Genomic DNA, 17,981 nt, shown 5'->3' with positions numbered 1-17,981 from the left:
CCCCAAGAGGCAGATAAAGTGTCGGTATGCCGGCTGTCGGGATTCCGGCGCCGGTATACTGTGCGCCGGGATCCCGACAGCCGGCAAACTGATGACCTCCCTTTTAAAAATAAGATGCCGACTAACAGGGACTATTCCCACTCGTGGGTGTCCCTATAGAACCTATGTCGAGCGCAGTGAGCCACTGAGCCCGCAAGGGGCTTTGTTGCGCTCCATCCCTCCCCCACCCACCGGCAATGTGCACAACGGGATCCCGGGGTAAGTATGGTGACCGGAGGTCGCACAAACCCAACCCGTTTATACAATATGTTTCAGTTCTCAAAAATGTACAAAATATCCCCTGTCGTCCTCCAGAAAAGGGCAGGGTACAAAACTCACAGCTTGTCACAAATGGAAGTAAGAAAGTGAAACATGGGGGGTCATTCCGAGTTGTTCGCTCTGTAAAAATCTTCGCATCGCAGCGATTTTCCGCTTAGTGCGCATGCGCAATGTCCGCACTGCGACTGCGCCAAGTAAATTTGCTATGCAGTTAGGATTTTTACTCACGGCTTTTTCATCGTTCTGGCGATCGTAATGTGATTGACAGGAAATGGGTGTTACTGGGCGGAAACGGGCCGTTTTATGGGCGTGTGGGAAAAAACGCTACCGTTTCCGGAAAAAACGCAGGAGTGGCCGGAGAAACGGAGGAGTGTCTGGGCGAACGCTGGGTGTGTTTGTGACGTCAAACCAGGAACGACAAGCATTGAAATGATCGCAGATGCCGAGTAAGTCTGGAGCTACTCAGAAACTGCTACGAGGTGTGTATTCGCAATATTGCGAATACATCGTTCGCAATTTTAAGATGCTAAGATTCACTCCCAGTAGGCGGCGGCTTAGCATGAGCAAATCTGCTAAAATCCGCTTGCGAGCGAACAACTCGGAACGACCCCCATGGAACTGACAGATCCGCATTTATCTGCATCCTCATCTGGGCCTGGAAACTCCAGAGCTGGAACTTTCATTTCATTTTTAGACTCAGGAGATTATTTCTCAAATTCCAAACTGCAACAAAGAAAAATCCCAAACTCGACACATTCCTCAGACCACAAATGGCTCCAAATATTCAGTGTCATTAATAGCACATTTGTTAGATTTTGTAAAATGTATTTGTACATGACTCAGAGCTGACTTGGCGCTGCTTAACGCGAGTGGCAGCCATGAAAATGCTTAACCATTTCAAGGGCAGGTCTGTAAATGAGCACTGAACTTTTTATGGGCTGGAACATATTATAACAATACATCCAATAGGAAAAATAGTGGTAAAATCAACTTAACTGACTTATCTCATACTAAAGGTGCATACACACTGGGCGCTTTTTGCCCAGTGTGTATGCAGAGCGATGATGTGAAAATCGCTGGCCGGAAAATCGCAAAGTGAATACACACTGAGTGATTTTCACCCGGCCCAGCGATTTCCACGGGCGCGAAACACTTTCCACAGTAGGAGACTGTGGAAAGTGGTTCACTCGGTCGGTAAAACAGGCTGACGGACGGCGGCGGGCCATCGATGATGCGGGAGCGTGCATCAGTGCTCACCGCCCAGCCATACACACTAGGTGATTTGGAACTCAAAGTAGCTCGAAACGCCAAAAGTGAGTTACTTTGAGCTCAAAATCACCTAGTGTGTAATGTATGGGCCTTAAGGGTAAAAAACTGTAAGAACTGTAAGAAATATTTCTAAATCCTAGACATTCTAACCATGTGTGAAACTAAACTGGTCACAGGATCAGTGTTACCTGCTGACCACATTATATAGTCCCAACTACATTATAGTGGTAACTAAAGATAAAACACTACTGCTCCCAGAAGAAGATCCTGACGGATCAAAACGCGTTGGAGGACATTAACAAAAGCAATCATACCCACACCAGGAGAAACCAAGCTACAGCCGCTGACTTTGACGCTCATTGCAATCAGACACGTGACGCGACCCTGTGACTGGAAGCAAGGTGAAGGTGGAAGGCACAACAGGAAAGGCAAGATTAGGCACAGAGGGAGGTGTATCAATCATGGTAAAAGGTAATATGAGGGAAGGACGATACTCCTTTAAGTAAAAAATGTGAGACCCCCCCCCAAAAAAAGTGTGCCCCTTATATCAAAGCACTTACATTAATTAACCTTTAATCATGCACATAAAGGTTTCTTTGAATGTCAAATTCCACCTTGTGTGTTCACTGTCTCCTTGAACCATGCACCATAGAGCACACGTTATTTTACATGCTCCTAAATTTTCCTTACAGTGGGCCCTTCGTGTCCAGGTCAGACACCACCCTTGCCAGTGGCGGAACTAGCGGTGCTGCAGCGCACTGGGGCCTGTAGCAAAGAAGGGGCCCACAACTGACATTGTCAGCCGGCCATCTAGGTACTAATAGTAATAATGAGTCAAACTGACTCATTACAGAACGCAGCTGGCCACCCACCATGGCTGTAACGGAAAGAAAGGACTCAGGTTCAGAGCACCTGCTACCATTTTTCTGCACCCCTGTTGCTATGTTTTCATGCACAGTTGAGTGGAAACAAGGCCAATCGACTCACCTATGGGGTGCAGAAAAATGGCATCAAGTGCTCTGAACTGATTAATCTAAATATTTGGCTGTAACAGAAAGCAGTTTGTTTGCAGAAGGGCTGGAGAGCAGTGCAATAATAGGTGTCTGCAGGCAACAGTGAAGCATGGTGGAGGTTCCTTGCAAGTTTGAGGCTTTATTTCAGCAGATGGAGTTGGGGATTTAGTCAGGATTAATGGTGTCCTCAATGCTGAGAAATTCAGGCAGGTACTTATCCATCATGCAAGGCATCTGATTGGCTTCAAATTTATTCTGCAGCAGGACAACAACCCCAAACATACAGCCAATGTCATTTAGAACTATATGCAGCGTAAAGAAGAACAAGGAGTCCTGGAAGTGATGATATGGCCCCACAAAGCCCTGATATCAATATCATTGAGGCTACCTGGGACTACATGAAGAGACAGAAGGATTTGAGCAAGCCTACACCCACAGATGATCTGTGGTTAGTTCTCCAAGATGTTTGGGACAGCCTTCCTGCCAAGTTCCTTCAAAAACTGTGTGCAAGTGTACCTAGAAGAATTTATGCTGTTATGCTTTGTTTTGAATACAAAGGGTGGTCACACCAAATATTAATTTGATTTAGATTTCTCTTCCGTTCATTTACTTTGCATTTCGTTAACTGATCAAAGTAAACTACTAACACTTCTATTTTTGAAAGCATTCTTACTTTCCACACCTGCCTAAAACTTTTGCACAGTACTGTATATATAAACTTGTGTGTCATGGGAAAGGAAGGGGGGGGGGGGTACAAAGCAGATTGTTGCACATGGGCCTACCACTAGTTCCGTCACTGGCCCCTGCTGTTTTTTCTTCCTTCACATATGCTGGACACGCCACTCATCTGGCAACCTAGAGTTCTGGTAGGCTTGGCAGAGGCACAGTGGCTAGCGTTGCAGCGTCACAGTGATGAGGTCACGAGTTTGATTCCCAATCAAGGACCCTATCTGTGTGGAGTTCAGTGTATGTTGTATAGGGTTCCTCCCACACTCCAAAAACATACTAGATGCAAGTTTGAGAAAGTGAACTCCCAGTGTAAATGTTGCATACATCACAGCAATGCATCACCCGATAAATGCAAGATTTAATTAGAAATCCAAGACAACCCAAGTTTACAATATGCCACATGGCAATGGGTGACAGGGAGAGTGACAGCGGAAGGCAGTGGGGAGGCAGAGGTTGACAACGGAAGGCAAGGGGAGGCAGAGGATGATGAGGCAAGGCAGTGAGCGACAAGGGGAGGCAGTGGGTGATGGAGAGGGTGACAGGGGGGGGCAGTGGGTGACAGGAGTACACGCACAATGTCCTGTGTGGTGTGGAGAGAATGGGGCATGTACCTTAGTGAGGGCAGTAACACAGCGGCCTCTGCTCTGTCTGTGTCAAGGACCCCCGTCCCTTGTCCTGTCCTCAGTTTGGCACTCAGTCAGTAAGACTGACAGTGCCAGTTACACCGGTTGTGAGCTGCCTTTAATTCACAGACAGCAGTGATTCAGAAATAATGTACAGCTGTGTGTTAATTAGAGGCTGTAAGTGGCTGTGATAATCAACGCTGATAGGTGGCAGGACTCCTCTATCAGTCTGGTATACACAAGGTCAGTCCTGCCTCCCTAAAGTAAGGGGCTGGTTCTTCAGATAGTGGGGCCCACCCTGCTCTCTGCACTGTGACATTCATCTGAAATTGCTTAAAAGGGACCCCGATGGTGTGTGTGTGGTGTGGTGTGGTGTGGTGTGGTGTGGTGTGGTGGGGGGGGGGGAGGCTGCAGAGTTTTATGGGATGACTCAGTGCTGGTATGGGTAGCAGTGGGCCCCTTACTGCTAAGTGGCAATACACCTGCTGCACCGAGGGTAGTTCCGCCTCTGCACACACATCTGCTCTGCATGACAGAGTCCAGAAACACAGCAGCTCAGTGGCAAAACCCAGTACCGGTTTAAGGGGGGGCAGGAGGTAAGTACCGCAGGCCCCCCTGACTTTTGATTCTTCCTACTATCTCCAGGCTCCATGACCTGCAGCAGCAACTGCTGGAAGAGCTGCTGCCGGCAGCGGAGCCTGGAGAGTAGAATCATACTGGACGCGTGCACCAGTGTCACGGTCCTGTTCACGTTTCACCCTCCGGCGGTAGCGCGGGTGACGACGGTGCTGCGCAACTGACACTGGAGGATGAAATGGCGTGACGTCTCATCCCCCAAGAAGGAGAGTAAGGCTGCTGAAGCTGCCTGTCTGTGCTGGGAATGGGACAAGCCATTCAGCCATTGCAGTAACTTAATTCTGTAAATATATCTGCGATGGGGGGAATCGTTAAGATAGATTTTATAAGTTGGGGGTGGGATAAGTTAATTAAATATATAAGGGATTGTGGTGAGGTGATTAAATGTATCATGTGAGGAGTGGAAGTGAAAAAACATGATCCGGCCCAGGCGTCCGTCATTTTCACAGGCTTTTAACAAGTGGTTTATAAACATTTCTGCATCAGCGGACATGACACTGAAATAAGCATCAGGGAGGCAGAAACCAAGGGTTACAGTAGGTGCTGTTGTAGGGAGTATGGAGTAGATGATAGTATAAGTAAGGGGAGGAAACCCACATGACGGGAGAGGGCCCTGCGTATCGTGCATTAGGGGCTAGCAGAAGCAGTCCTGGGTCACTTTGGCTGCAGGTACTGTAGATCTTTTGCTGAAATTCCACTGTCCCTGAATGTTTTTGCCAGCTAAATTGAAAAGATCAATTGTATGCAAATGTAATAAATTTGTACAATACAGTGAATTGGTCTTTTCCGGTCCAAAACTTTCTACAGGGAAGTAACACGGGGTCCCCACAAGAAAACCAGACTGAACTGAAGTATGCAAGTTACAATGTATCACATTTTTGAATGTGATAATGCTTCACAAGGTGTTTTTAACAGCCTCCATAGTAATCACTGAGAAATTATACCCCTGCCATAGAAAGTACTTGGGTTTTAAAACTCCATGGGATTAATTTACTAAAATTATAATTAGGTGCAAAATGTCCCCTACACCACAGCAACCAATCACACACTCACGTTCACTGTGTTATTTGCAGAAGACATAGGGTGTGTACACACGGTGAGATCCCTGCTATGTTCGATTTTGACTATGCGATTTCCCTTGAACTCCCCCAGAGCCCAGATAGCACAGATAGTACAGATTTTGACTATCTGTGCTTGAGATTTTGTCTATGTACGATTTTGACTAAGTGCCAATTTTGACTAAACTTTATACTAGATAGTACACTAGATAGTCAAGGTTGACTTGCCTGCACAGTCTATCTAGCCTTACGATACCGACCCCACGGGAGCGCGCTTCGGATCGAATCTGTATCGCAAGCTGCCTAGCACCATGAGATATGCACTAACTTTTCATAAGATTTTGACTATATAGTCAAAATCTTACAGATTTATCTCACCGTGTGTACACACCCTTAGAGTAGCTCAATGCTGATTGATTGCAGTGGTTCAATGTGACATTTTTGCACCTACTATTTCTTTTGCACAGATGCACAAATCCTGGCCAGACCTCCCCTCTGCCAAGCCTCGTCGCTACTCCCAAACCCATTCCCTGGTTCCTCCCCCTCCCCAGCTACTGGCCTGTAAATACTAATGTAATCAGTGGATTGGACATACCGGTGCTGTTGGTAGTTAAATAACATACTTGTAGATTAATGCTAGTGATGAGCGGATTCGGTTTTACTCGGTTTTACTCGGTTCTCAAAACCGAATCTTATTGGCTATCCAAAACACGTGACATCAGTGAGCCAATAAGATTCGGTTTTGAGAACCGAGTAAAACCGAGTAAAACCGAATCCGCTCATCACTAATTAATGCTAGTGCCACTGGGGACGGATGCTTAAACCTGCTCCATAAAGTGCTGTGCAATACGTCAGTGCTATATTAAGCTGAATAAAGGGACTCAGATACTATCTAGAAAGCAGTATCAGATAACTCAGGCTAGGGGAGAACGTCTGGCAGTGTGGGAGCAGAGAGATGTCAGAAACATATGGAATTATCTGAGCATAATGCAGCCTAAGTTACAGCTCAGGATACTGGATCTAATGTACTGTATGTGGCAGTTACAGTCTCTTTGGTATAAGTCCATTTTGTAAATAACATATGTTTGTAAACGCTAAGGGTCCCCTCAACTAACCTATTGCCCATGTGTAATATGTAAGAATCCGAAATCGGCCCCACGCAGACCTCGTCTAATATGACGGAGGAGGGGAAGAAGTGGCCACATGTTACACGGTAGTGTATTACCCTGTGTGAGCTGTACTCTGTGCTGACCCCTTCTCCTGGAAACATTTGCCTTCATTCATAGACCTCCAGATGACCTTCAGTGACCAAGATCAAGCTCTTTGCCTTGGTGGGAGACTCACGGGGTTAAACAAGGTCATAGAGAGAGATGGTCATAAAGTTGAGAAGATTGCCACATAAAAAGCAGCTGGGATGTATAGGGTCCATGTTGGGATTCCGCTATACGCTGCTTGAATGTTGTTGAGCCTATTCTTAAAGGCAATATGGTTGTTGAGTGGTATCTTTGTTCAATGAGGTTTTGAATGGCTGAGCTGTATTAGAGAATCTCTCTGACCTATGTGAGAGCTAGAGAATTAGAGTGTCACACAGCATTAGTGCAGGGCTTGCAGTCAAGAGGTCAGCAGTTCAAGACCCAGCCCTTTCTACGACCTCCTCTAATCCCTTTATGGTAAGATCTTTAAGGTAGAGATTTATTATTTCTTATGAAGCAGGCTGCATAACCTGGAATTAGTGAACAAAAGTAGGAAATTTAGGTTGAGCTGGGACCCCTGACTAGACACGATTGCTATTGAGGGCAAAGGATAGGTCCCTGAATCTCCCAAGTATTATTTTCACAGCTAGATTTAAACATTCATTGCTTTTACTGCTGCTGCATGCAGAGTATTGATCCACGACCAACCCAACCAGTGGAGACAAGAAGAGATCAGCTTGCATTCAGCATATGAGATCATCCCCAATGTCTGAGAATCCCAGCCGGAGTCATACTCTAGGAAGGCTGGAAACCAGGGTGTGGTATGAAAGGTCGACAGTGTCTAGGTCGACCACTATTGGTCGACAGGGTCTCTAGGTCGACATGATGTAGGTCGACAGGTCAAAAGATCGACATGAGTTTTTTATTTTTTTGGGTGCCGTTTTTCTCCGTACAGTGATCGGGAACCCCAATTAGTGCACCATGTCCCCTCGCATGGCTCGCTTCGCTCGCCATGCTTTCGGCAAGGTGCCTCACTCCGCTACCGCTGCGCTCAGCACACGTTACTATTCCCAATCGTAGTCCACATGGATCATTAAGTATGAAAAAGTTTAAAAAAATAAAAAAATTGTGAAAAACCCATGTCAACCTTTTGACCTGTCGACCTAGAGACCCTGTCAACCTAGAGGCCCTGTCGACCTAGTTACTGTCAACCAGTAGTGGTCAACCTAGTTACTGTCGACCTAGAGACCGGATCCCTGGAAACCATCAGGTGTGGAAAGAAAGATACGCAGAATCACGATGCCCCACGCCTGAGCATCAGATTTATAAGTAACAGGGCTAGGGTGGGGGACAAAATGCTCTTACACTGGGTAATGTGACAAGTTTAGGGTGCAGGTGAGTGAAACAGCCCCCATAGGAAATCACAGAATTTTTACTGCATTTTACATCAATCACGTTTAGAATGACTGCGAATTAGGAAGTCCCTTATTCTCCATGTGTAGAATAGCTGAGGGCACTGTATAACCAGCAACCCCGAAATATATCAATTTATAGTATATTATTTCTGAATGTGACACCAGCTAGGACAGGTCATATGAAACCTTTTTCTTCCATAGCGCGTCAACGCAATGGTGATGCAATAATCCTGTGCCCATTTTGGGATTACTGGCAATGCGTGATCTGGTAAGGCCGCATACAGCCGGTAAGTGCAATAAAGTAATGGCAAAGGTGTTACATTTTTTCACAAACTGTTATAAGGATGTCTTATCACAGTTTGATGGATTGCAAAGACACAGTAGTCACTCTCTGTAGCAGGCTTTGGGGGTGCTGTCAATAAGGGATGTTACAGAACCGCATGAGCAATCATAACCTAAACTGGCAAATAGCCCAAAAACATGGAAAAGGGTTTATCTCTGCTTGATAAATATATCCCTAGTGCTGGTTATGAATGAAACCACCTATTCTAGAATAATAGTGGTTCTCAAAGTAGTTGGCACTACACATACAGCGATGTGCTGCCTAGGTGCCCGACAGCTGATACGGCCGACCCAGCGGGGTGGTGGGGGTGGGGGGGTGTGACGGGGGGAGTGAAGTTTCTTCACTCCCCCCGTCACCCGGCCTCACAGCAGTGCATGCTAATATGGACGAGATTGCCCATATTGGTCTGCATGTATAAGCGACCCGGCACCAACAATGAATGAGCGCGGGGCCGCGCATCGTTCATCGTTGGTGCCTACACACTGAACAATATGAACGAGTTCTCGTTCATGAATGAACTAGATCGTTCATATATTTCAGTGTTATCGCCTAATGTGTAGGGCCCTTAGGTGCTGCAGAGCACTTGCAGGGGTGTCATGGGTTGCAGGACCAAATATCGTCAAAGTGATAGATAAAACCAGTGCTGGCGGCTGCCAATCATAAAATATGTGGACAAACAAAAGTGTAACTGTACCCACCTCTACGTAACTGAGCCTAAGGATGATAGGTAAGCACAATTTACTCAATTTAGTATTTTTCAATTAAAAAAATTATGATATTCTAGGGTGCCATAATTCAAGGTTGTTTGGGAACTACTGACCGAAAGAGGTTACTGTCGTTAGGTCGACACAACTTAGGTTGACACTCATTAGGTTGACCACTGAAGGTCGACAATGCCATTAGGTCGACATGGCCATTAGGTCGACATGTACTAGGTCAACAGGTCAAAAGGTGGACATGAGTTTTTCACATTTTTTTCTTCATTTTTTGGATTTTTTTCATACTTAACGATCCACGTGGACTATGATTGGGATGGTAATCTGTGCCGAGCGAAGCGGTAGCGGAGTGAGGCACATTGCCCGAAGTGCAAGGGGACATGGTGCACTAATTTGGGTTCTCTGTCACTTTACGGAGAAAACTACACCAAAATCAGTCAAAAACCTCATGTCGACCTTTTGGCCTGTCGACCTAGTACATGTCGACCTAATGACCAGGTCGACCTATTGTCCCTGTCGACCTAATGCACGTCGACCTTCCATGGTCGACCTAATGCACGTCGACCTAAGTTGTGTCTATCCAACGACCCATACCCGACCTAAAGGACAGTTTTCATATATGCCCACATTGACTCCTCAAATGTTTTCTCCAAGCGCATCTGCTCAATACAGTATTCTCACCATAACCCTGAACTCACACAATCAACCCCAAAATTCAATGTCATATCTATCAGGGGAGCAGGGATACCATGACATGCGTGGGGGGGAATTATGTACTGGGAGAAATGCAGCGAAACTAAACAGTACTCTGTATCATCCTCAGAAAGTGATATGCAAAATGCATTGCACCCCGATTGTGAGGTTATTTTACTCAAGTTCCAAATGTATATCTTTCCTGTTTTAACAGCAATTCAAAGATTGTTACATTGTATAAACAATTGCATTTAATTTAATAAATCTCAATCTTTTTAGAACACCAATTGAAAATTATTTTTGTAAAAAAAGGTAATTCAACTTATTACTCATACAGTACATACTGTAATTCTTCCCCATGAATGTGAGGCTATCCTTGCAGCTTACAATATTGTGCCTAACTGAATTCCCCCCATTGTATTCTATGGAGCATACGTTATATGGACTGAGTTTGCTGGAGGTGTGGGATGCCGACCGATCCTGGACAGTTTTTGTTAGAGTGGCAATCATTTACGGTATCCAGATGGTAGGTTGACAGTCAATAGGTTGACCGCTATTGGTCGACATTGACATGGTTGACATAGGAGAAGGATTGACACGTTAAAATGGCTGACACAGGACAGGTCGACACATGAAAAGGTTGATATGCCTTTATAAAAAAAAATGTTTGTATTTTTTACTTTTTCATACTTTACCATCCACGTGGACTACGATTGGGAATAGTAACCTGCGAGCGAACCACGCAAGGGGATGTGGTGCACTTATTGACTGATGATCTAATCCATGTCTTCATTTACAAGGCAACACGCACCTCTGGTACAGTCGGACCTATAGGTGTTTCTATCATGGGTGCAATGTGTGCGGTGCATGCGGACCCCTGGGTCCAGGGGGGGGCCACGTTGTTTTATACTTACCTTTCAAGAGTCCCGCGACGGGTGCAGCAGCCACGGCAAATCACTTCCATACACAGTAGGAAATTTGTCTACGGAACATGGCGGGCACAGTGCCATAGCCTACGGCAAAGTGGAGAGAAGGGGGCCCAACCAGATTCTGCACACGGGTCCCCTCCTCTCTTAAAACGCCCCTGCTCGGACCCTATAACATATCCCCCCTCCCATATATCTACTAAGAAGAACCACATCAGCAGAGTTCACATTAAGCCATACTGCATGAACATAATATATACTATGTATACCGGAAACTTACACACATGCACTTACATTATATTATAGAGGGATCAATATAATTTACCGATGGACACAATACCAGTCTAAAATATGGCTTTTTCTTGCTTTACCTCAAAGAACTAGAGTAACTCTGTTATTTGCAGCAGTAACCAACACCACCTGATGCCAACTGGTCAGCAAAGTGGTGCGTTAACCCTGACAGTTTACGGCCAGTGTTGGACTGTCAGCGAGGTATCACTGATATTTTTTGATAAAGTTTGTTGAAAAACATTTTTTTTTTAATTTTTTTTTTACCGCTGCCAGAAAGAGGTTGGAGCCTGTCCAACAAATGCCCACTCAAAGTCACATTTAGCCAAACATGGCTTAACTAGTGTTTTATTTCACATCTAACTTTGGGCAACCATGGAAATACATATGGGATAAATTAATTGTACAGGTCGGGAAAACTGGACAATTAAAGCCCTCACTCCTATGTGGAAGTGAAAACCATTAGCTGCTGCAGAACCTCATATGGACTGCGTTAAACTATAGCTTTTTCTTTCTAGTATTTGCAAATCACAGCACAGAATAAGTGATTTACTTCCAGCTCCATCTCTGGGTTAAACATTTCATGAGAGGTGTGACCATATTAGATTAAGGCTATGGAACAAATCATTCCAAAATACAACACTCACTACATTAAGTTATAACATTTAGATCATTTGTGGGAAATCTTGACTGTAATTCATGAAATCGTTCCGTGTGGGCCTCTTAAGAGCCAAAGGTGATTACCTTCTAGCATAAACCATTAGCCCTGAGTACATACTTGTATATCACGGGGTAAAACAAGCAATTATTGAGCTGCTGCAGCAATGTGATGATATAATTACTGGAATCCAATTTAATTGTTCCTCTGAGATGTTCTTTGTTCCTATTCTCTTCAAGGACCCAATGAGAACCTGCCTGGGGACTGTGACAGGGACAGCTGGGATGCCGTGGAAAAAAGTTCTTGGCTCAGCGCTTGCTGCCATGCCGAAGTATGGCATGGAAAACGTGCCAGATGGTAGCATTTACCTGTGTTTCAGAGCCCCGTGCTGTTATTTCAGCCACTTGTGGCTAGTGCAAGTGTATACAACATGTGTGTCCCCTGTCTTGAGGGCCGGGCACAGCCCGTGGGGTTTGTTTGGTAATGGACAAAGTGTTGCTGATGACACACGTCATAGTGAGATAAGTCAGAGAAACAATATTTAGCTGTGGATGGAAACTGCACATCATATGTCCTCTGTGGATTTATGTAGTCACTATAAACAAAATACATACTTCATTTGAGTATGTACCAGTTGTTTTTTTTCTCCTCCTTAAATATGCTTCAAAACTCAGCAGAGGAAAGCACTGTGCAGAAGTCAGCTACCCCTCACTGCTCATCGAGGGGGAGAGGTCATCACTGAGAGGTGAGGAAGGGTAATAATCAAATCATTTCAGTACAGCCTCCCCTCCCAAGGGAGGGCTGCCCTGTGTAATAGCTTGGGGTACTTATGCTCAGTGCTTTAACTAGATATTTTAGCGCTGTGTGCAAGAAACAGCATCGGCGCCCCCCTTATATTTAAAATAGGGACAGTGTGTGCTGCAAGCATGTGCCAATAATATAGGGGTGTGGCTTCATGTGGAAGGGGCGTGGTCACAAAATAAGACCAATTCATATTACGCTGTACAGTAGCCTCCATTATTCAAATTACGCTGCACAGTAGCGCCACTTACACACATTACGCCAGGTAGAGCCCCTGTCACACATTACACTAGGTAGAGTCCCTGTCACACTTTATGTCAGGTAGAGCCCCCGTCACACATTACACTAGGTAGAGTCCCTGTCACACATTACACGAGGTAGAGTCCCTGTCACACATTACGCCAGGTAGAGCCCCTGCCACACATTACACTAGGTAGAGTCCCTGTCACACATTATGCCAGGTAGAGCCCGTCACACATTACGCCAGGTAGAGCCCCTGTCACACATTACACTAGGTAGAGCCCCTGTCACACATTATGCCAGGTAGAGCCCGTCACACATTACGCCAGGTAGAGCCCCTGTCACACATTACACTAGGTAGAGACCCATTTTACACATCACTCCAGGTAGAGCGCCTATCACACACTACACTAGGTAGAGTCCCTGTCACACATTACACCAGGTAGAGCCCCTGTCACACATTATGCTAGGTAGAGTCCCTGTCACACATTATGCCAGGTAGAGCCCGTCACACATTACGCCAGGTAGAGCCCCTGTCACACATTACACTAGGTAGAGTCCCTGTCACACATTACACCAGGTAGAGCCCCTGTCACACATTATGCTAGGTAGAGTCCCTGTCACACATTATGCCAGGTAGAGCCCGTCACACATTACGCCAGGTAGAGCCCCTGTCACACATTACACTAGGTTGAGTCCTTGTCACACATTATGCCAGGTAGAGCTCGTCACACATTACGCCAGGTAGAGCCCCTGTCACACATTACACTAGGTAGAATCCCTGTCACACATTATGCCAGGTAGAGCCCCGTCACACATTACACCAGGTAGAGACCCATTTTACACATCACTCCAGGTAGAGCGCCTATCACACATTACACTAGGTAGAGTCCCTGTCACACATTACACGAGGTAGAGCCCCTGTCACACATTATGCCAGGTAGAGCCGTCACACATTATGACAGGTAGAGCCCCTGTCACACATTACACTAGGTTGAGTCCTTGTTACACATTACACTAGGTAGAGCCTGTCACACATTATGCCAGGTAGAGCCCGTCACACATTACGCCAGGTAGAGCCCCTGTCACACATTACACTAGGTTGAGTCCTTGTCACACATTACGCCAGGTAGAGCCCGTCACACATTACGCTAGGTAGAGCCCCTGTCACACATTACACTAGGTAGAATCCCTGTCACACATTATGCCAGGTAGAGCCCCGTCACACATTACACCAGGTAGAGACCCATTTTACACATCACTCCAGGTAGAGCGCCTATCACACATTACACTAGGTAGAGTCCCTGTCACACATTACACTAGGTAGAGCCCCTGTCACACATTACACTAGGTAGAGTCCCTGTCACACATTATGCCAGGTAGAGCCCGTCACACATTACGCCAGGTAGAGCCCCTGTCACACATTACACTAGGTAGAGTCCTTGTCACACATTATGCCAGGTAGAGCCCGTCACACATTACACTAGGTAGAGACCCATTTTACACATCACTCCAGGTAGAGCGCCTATCACACATTACACTAGGTAGAATCCCTGTCACACATTATGCCAGGTAGAGCCCCGTCACACATTACACCAGGTAGAGACCCATTTTACACATCACTCCAGGTAGAGCGCCTATCACACATTACACTAGGTAGAGTCCCTGTCACACATTACACTAGGTAGAGCCCCTGTCACACATTACACTAGGTAGAGTCCCTGTCACACATTATGCCAGGTAGAGCCCGTCACACATTACGCCAGGTAGAGCCCCTGTCACACATTACACTAGGTAGAGTCCTTGTCACACATTATGCCAGGTAGAGCCCCGTCACACATTACACCAGGTAGAGACCCATTTTACACATCCCTCAAGGTATAGTGCCTATCACACATTACGCCAAGTAGAGACCCCTTTAACGCAATCACTGCGCTGACAGCTGCCAGGGCCAGAAGTATTTAACCAGGTAGCCGGGCATTGCAACACTTGTGCATCCCAGCCCCATGTGTGTGCCAGTGAAGCGCCCTCAGTGCAGCTGCGCTGTGTGCAACGCACCACTGGCACACACCTAGTTACGGCCCTGCTTAGGCTTACAGTGTTACCTTATAATCATTGTTAAGCTGTGGAGGATTTAACATTCAACACAGGAAGACTGCAAATGTGGGCAAAGATTGTACCTTTCATTTTAGTATGGGGAAATACCCACTCAGTGATAGGCAAACACCTTTCAGCTCAGAGAGGATATTCTACAAAGTGTCACAAAGAAACAACTATACGTTCAGTATGGAGAGAAGTTTATTTGTGGAAATCTTCAATAAACTGAATCGTTAGCGTCATAAAGAGCAAGGTCTTAAAAGTCTATGGGAAAGGAGAAACTTGTGTACTGCATATTGTTTGTCTCTTATTTTGTATTACCTTTATGTTATGTCTTTGCCAATGAATCTACAAATCCAACCCTAAGGATCCCAGAGTAATTTAGAATTTTGCCTAATAAATATTAAAAGGAGGCTCAGACTTTATTTATAAACTATAAAAGGATAAACAATGCTCCGCTGTAACCACTTGTTAGTCTATATGTGAGGACTGCAGATCCCGGGTTATGTGGTGATCAGCGCAATACCTGCCGGGTGGGTTGTTTCCGTAGAAAGGGTCCACACAGCTGCTGCAGAGGCACGGGTCAGACTCACACCTTAACTACATCGGTGCATGATCAACATTCCAGGAACACATGGACCTCCAACTGTGACATTATGCAGTCATATGAACTGATACTGTACATACCCTATTTCAACTTTTTGACTGGACAATGGATCCGAAGACTGGCTTAATCAGAGTACACCCCAAATTCCCACCCGCCTTGTGTGTCACATTTTGTATTGTTCCCTTGTTTCCAAATTCTCCTGTAAATTGAATAAATTTATAAAAACATTTCCAGGATCAGATCCTTTCTCACCCAGGATGCCACCAAGATCATTATCCACTCACTGATTATTTTCAGACTGGATCACTGTAATCTCCTCCTAACTGGCATTCCTGACAAACACCTCTCTCCACTCCAATGTATCCTTAATGCTGCAGCCCGGCTCATCTTCCTCACCAAACGCACTACGTCCACCTCTCCTCTCCTACAAGCCCTTCACTGGCTCCCACTTCCCCTTCAGAATCCAATTCAAACTTCTCACACTCACTTACAATGCACTCACCCACTCCTCTCCCATATACATCTCTGACCTTATCTCCCTTTACACTCCCACCCGTCCTCTTCGCTCTGCTAATGCACGCTGACTCTCCTGTCTTCTGATTACTTCCTCCCACTCCTATCTCCAAGATTTTTCACGTGCTGCTCCCTTTCTGTGGAATTCTCTACCTCTCCCCCTCACTCTCCACGGGATCCGGTCTGAAGATCGACACTGTCTAGGTCAACAATGTTTAGGTCGACCACTATAGATCGACAGTCACTAGGTCGACAGGGTTTCTAGGTCGACATGTGCTAGGTCGACAGGTCAAAAGGTCGACGAGAGATTTCCCTTCTTTTTTTGAACTTTTTCATACTTAACGATCCACGTGGACTACGATTGTAACGGTAATCTGTGCCGAGCGAAGGGAGCCATGCGAGGGGACAGGTGCACTAATTGGGGTTCCCGGTCACTCTATGAAGAAAACGACACCAAAAAACGAGTTTTATGGTAAGAACTTACCTTTGTTAAAACTCTTTCTGTAAGGTACACTGGGCTCCACAAGGATGGACAATGGGGTGTAGAGTAGGATCTTGATCCGAGGCACCAACAGGCTCAAAAGCTTTGACTGTTCCCAAGATGCATAGCGCCGCCTCTTCTATAACCCCGCCTCCCTGCACAGGAGCTCAGTTTTTAGTTAACCAGCCCAATGCAGTAGCAGGAAAAGAGATGACAACGGTTAGTAGCCACATACACCACACTCTCACGACAGGAGAAGTGTTAGCGGCTAATGCCATGCCAACCCAAAGAAGCTAAGTGCGTCAGGGTGGGCGTCTTGTGGAGCCCAGTGTACCTCGCAGAAAGAGTTTTAGCAAAGGTAAGTTCTTACCATAAAACTCGTTTTCTGCTGCAGGGTACACTGGACTCCACAAGGATAGACATAGGGGATGTCCTAAAGCAGTTCCTTATGGGAGGGGACGCACTGTAGCGGGCACAAGAACCCGGCATCCAAAGGAAGCATCCTGGGCCAGACGCAGGCCCTGCTGAAGAAAGGCCAACAACTTGGCTGTACTAAACTTGGAAGCGTCATAATTGTTAGATGCGCACCAAACAAAGTAAGAATGCCAGACCCTATAGTAAATCCGAGCAGAAGCCGGTTTCCGGGCCCGCAACATAGTTTGAATGACCGCCTCAGAAAACCCTTAGCCCTCAAGACGGAAGCTTCAAGAGCCACACCGTCAAAGACAGCCGGGCTAGGTCCTGGTAGACACAGGGGCCCTGAACAAGGAGGTCTGGGCGTTGTGGAAGTAGAATTGGACGCTCTGACGATAGGCCCTGCAGGTCTGAGAACCAGGGCCGTCTGGGCCACGCTGGAGCTATGAGAAGCAGAATTCCTCTTTCTTGCTTGAACTTCCGAATTACCCTGGGCAGGAGTGACACCGGAGGGAACACGTACGGCAGCCGAAACCTCCACGGCACCGCCAGCGCATACACGAATGCTGTTTGAGGATCCCTTGTCCTTGCTCCGAAGACCGGAACCTTGTGATTGTGTCGAGACGCCATCAGATCTACGTCTGGAAGGCCCCACTTTTCCACTAGGAGTTGAAACACTTCTGGATGGAGGCCCCACTCTCCGGCGTGTACGTCCTGACGACTGAGAAAGTCTGCTTCCCAATTCAGGACCCCCCCGAATGAATATTGCCGATATAGCCAGCAGATGGCGTTCCGCCCATTGTAGAATCGGTGATACTTCCTTCATTGCCAAACGTCTTCGAGTGCCGCCTTGATGATTTATGTAAGCCACTGTGGTGGCGTTGTCCGACTGTACTTGAACAGGACAGTTCTGAATTAAATGCTGGGCCAGGTTCAACCCATTGAAGACC

At 46.3% G+C, this 17,981-nt stretch overlaps 1 long non-coding RNA gene across 1 annotated transcript in view; it reads right to left on the bottom strand.

Annotated features, from left to right (window-relative positions):
* Nucleotides 1–11,364, bottom strand: part of LOC134956688 (uncharacterized) — a 112,294-nt gene extending 100,930 nt beyond the window's left edge. Inside the window, exon 1 of the long non-coding RNA XR_010186094.1 lies at nt 11,304–11,364. This is a non-coding gene — a long non-coding RNA (uncharacterized LOC134956688). The remainder of the gene's footprint in view (nt 1–11,303) is intronic.
* Between the last annotated feature and the right edge of the window lie 6,617 nt (nt 11,365–17,981).

The sequence above is a fragment of the Pseudophryne corroboree genome, chromosome 9 (assembly GCF_028390025.1).
Source record: "Pseudophryne corroboree isolate aPseCor3 chromosome 9, aPseCor3.hap2, whole genome shotgun sequence".
NCBI classification, from domain to species: domain Eukaryota; kingdom Metazoa; phylum Chordata; class Amphibia; order Anura; family Myobatrachidae; genus Pseudophryne; species Pseudophryne corroboree.
This window is presented reverse-complemented; position numbering and strand designations above follow the sequence as displayed.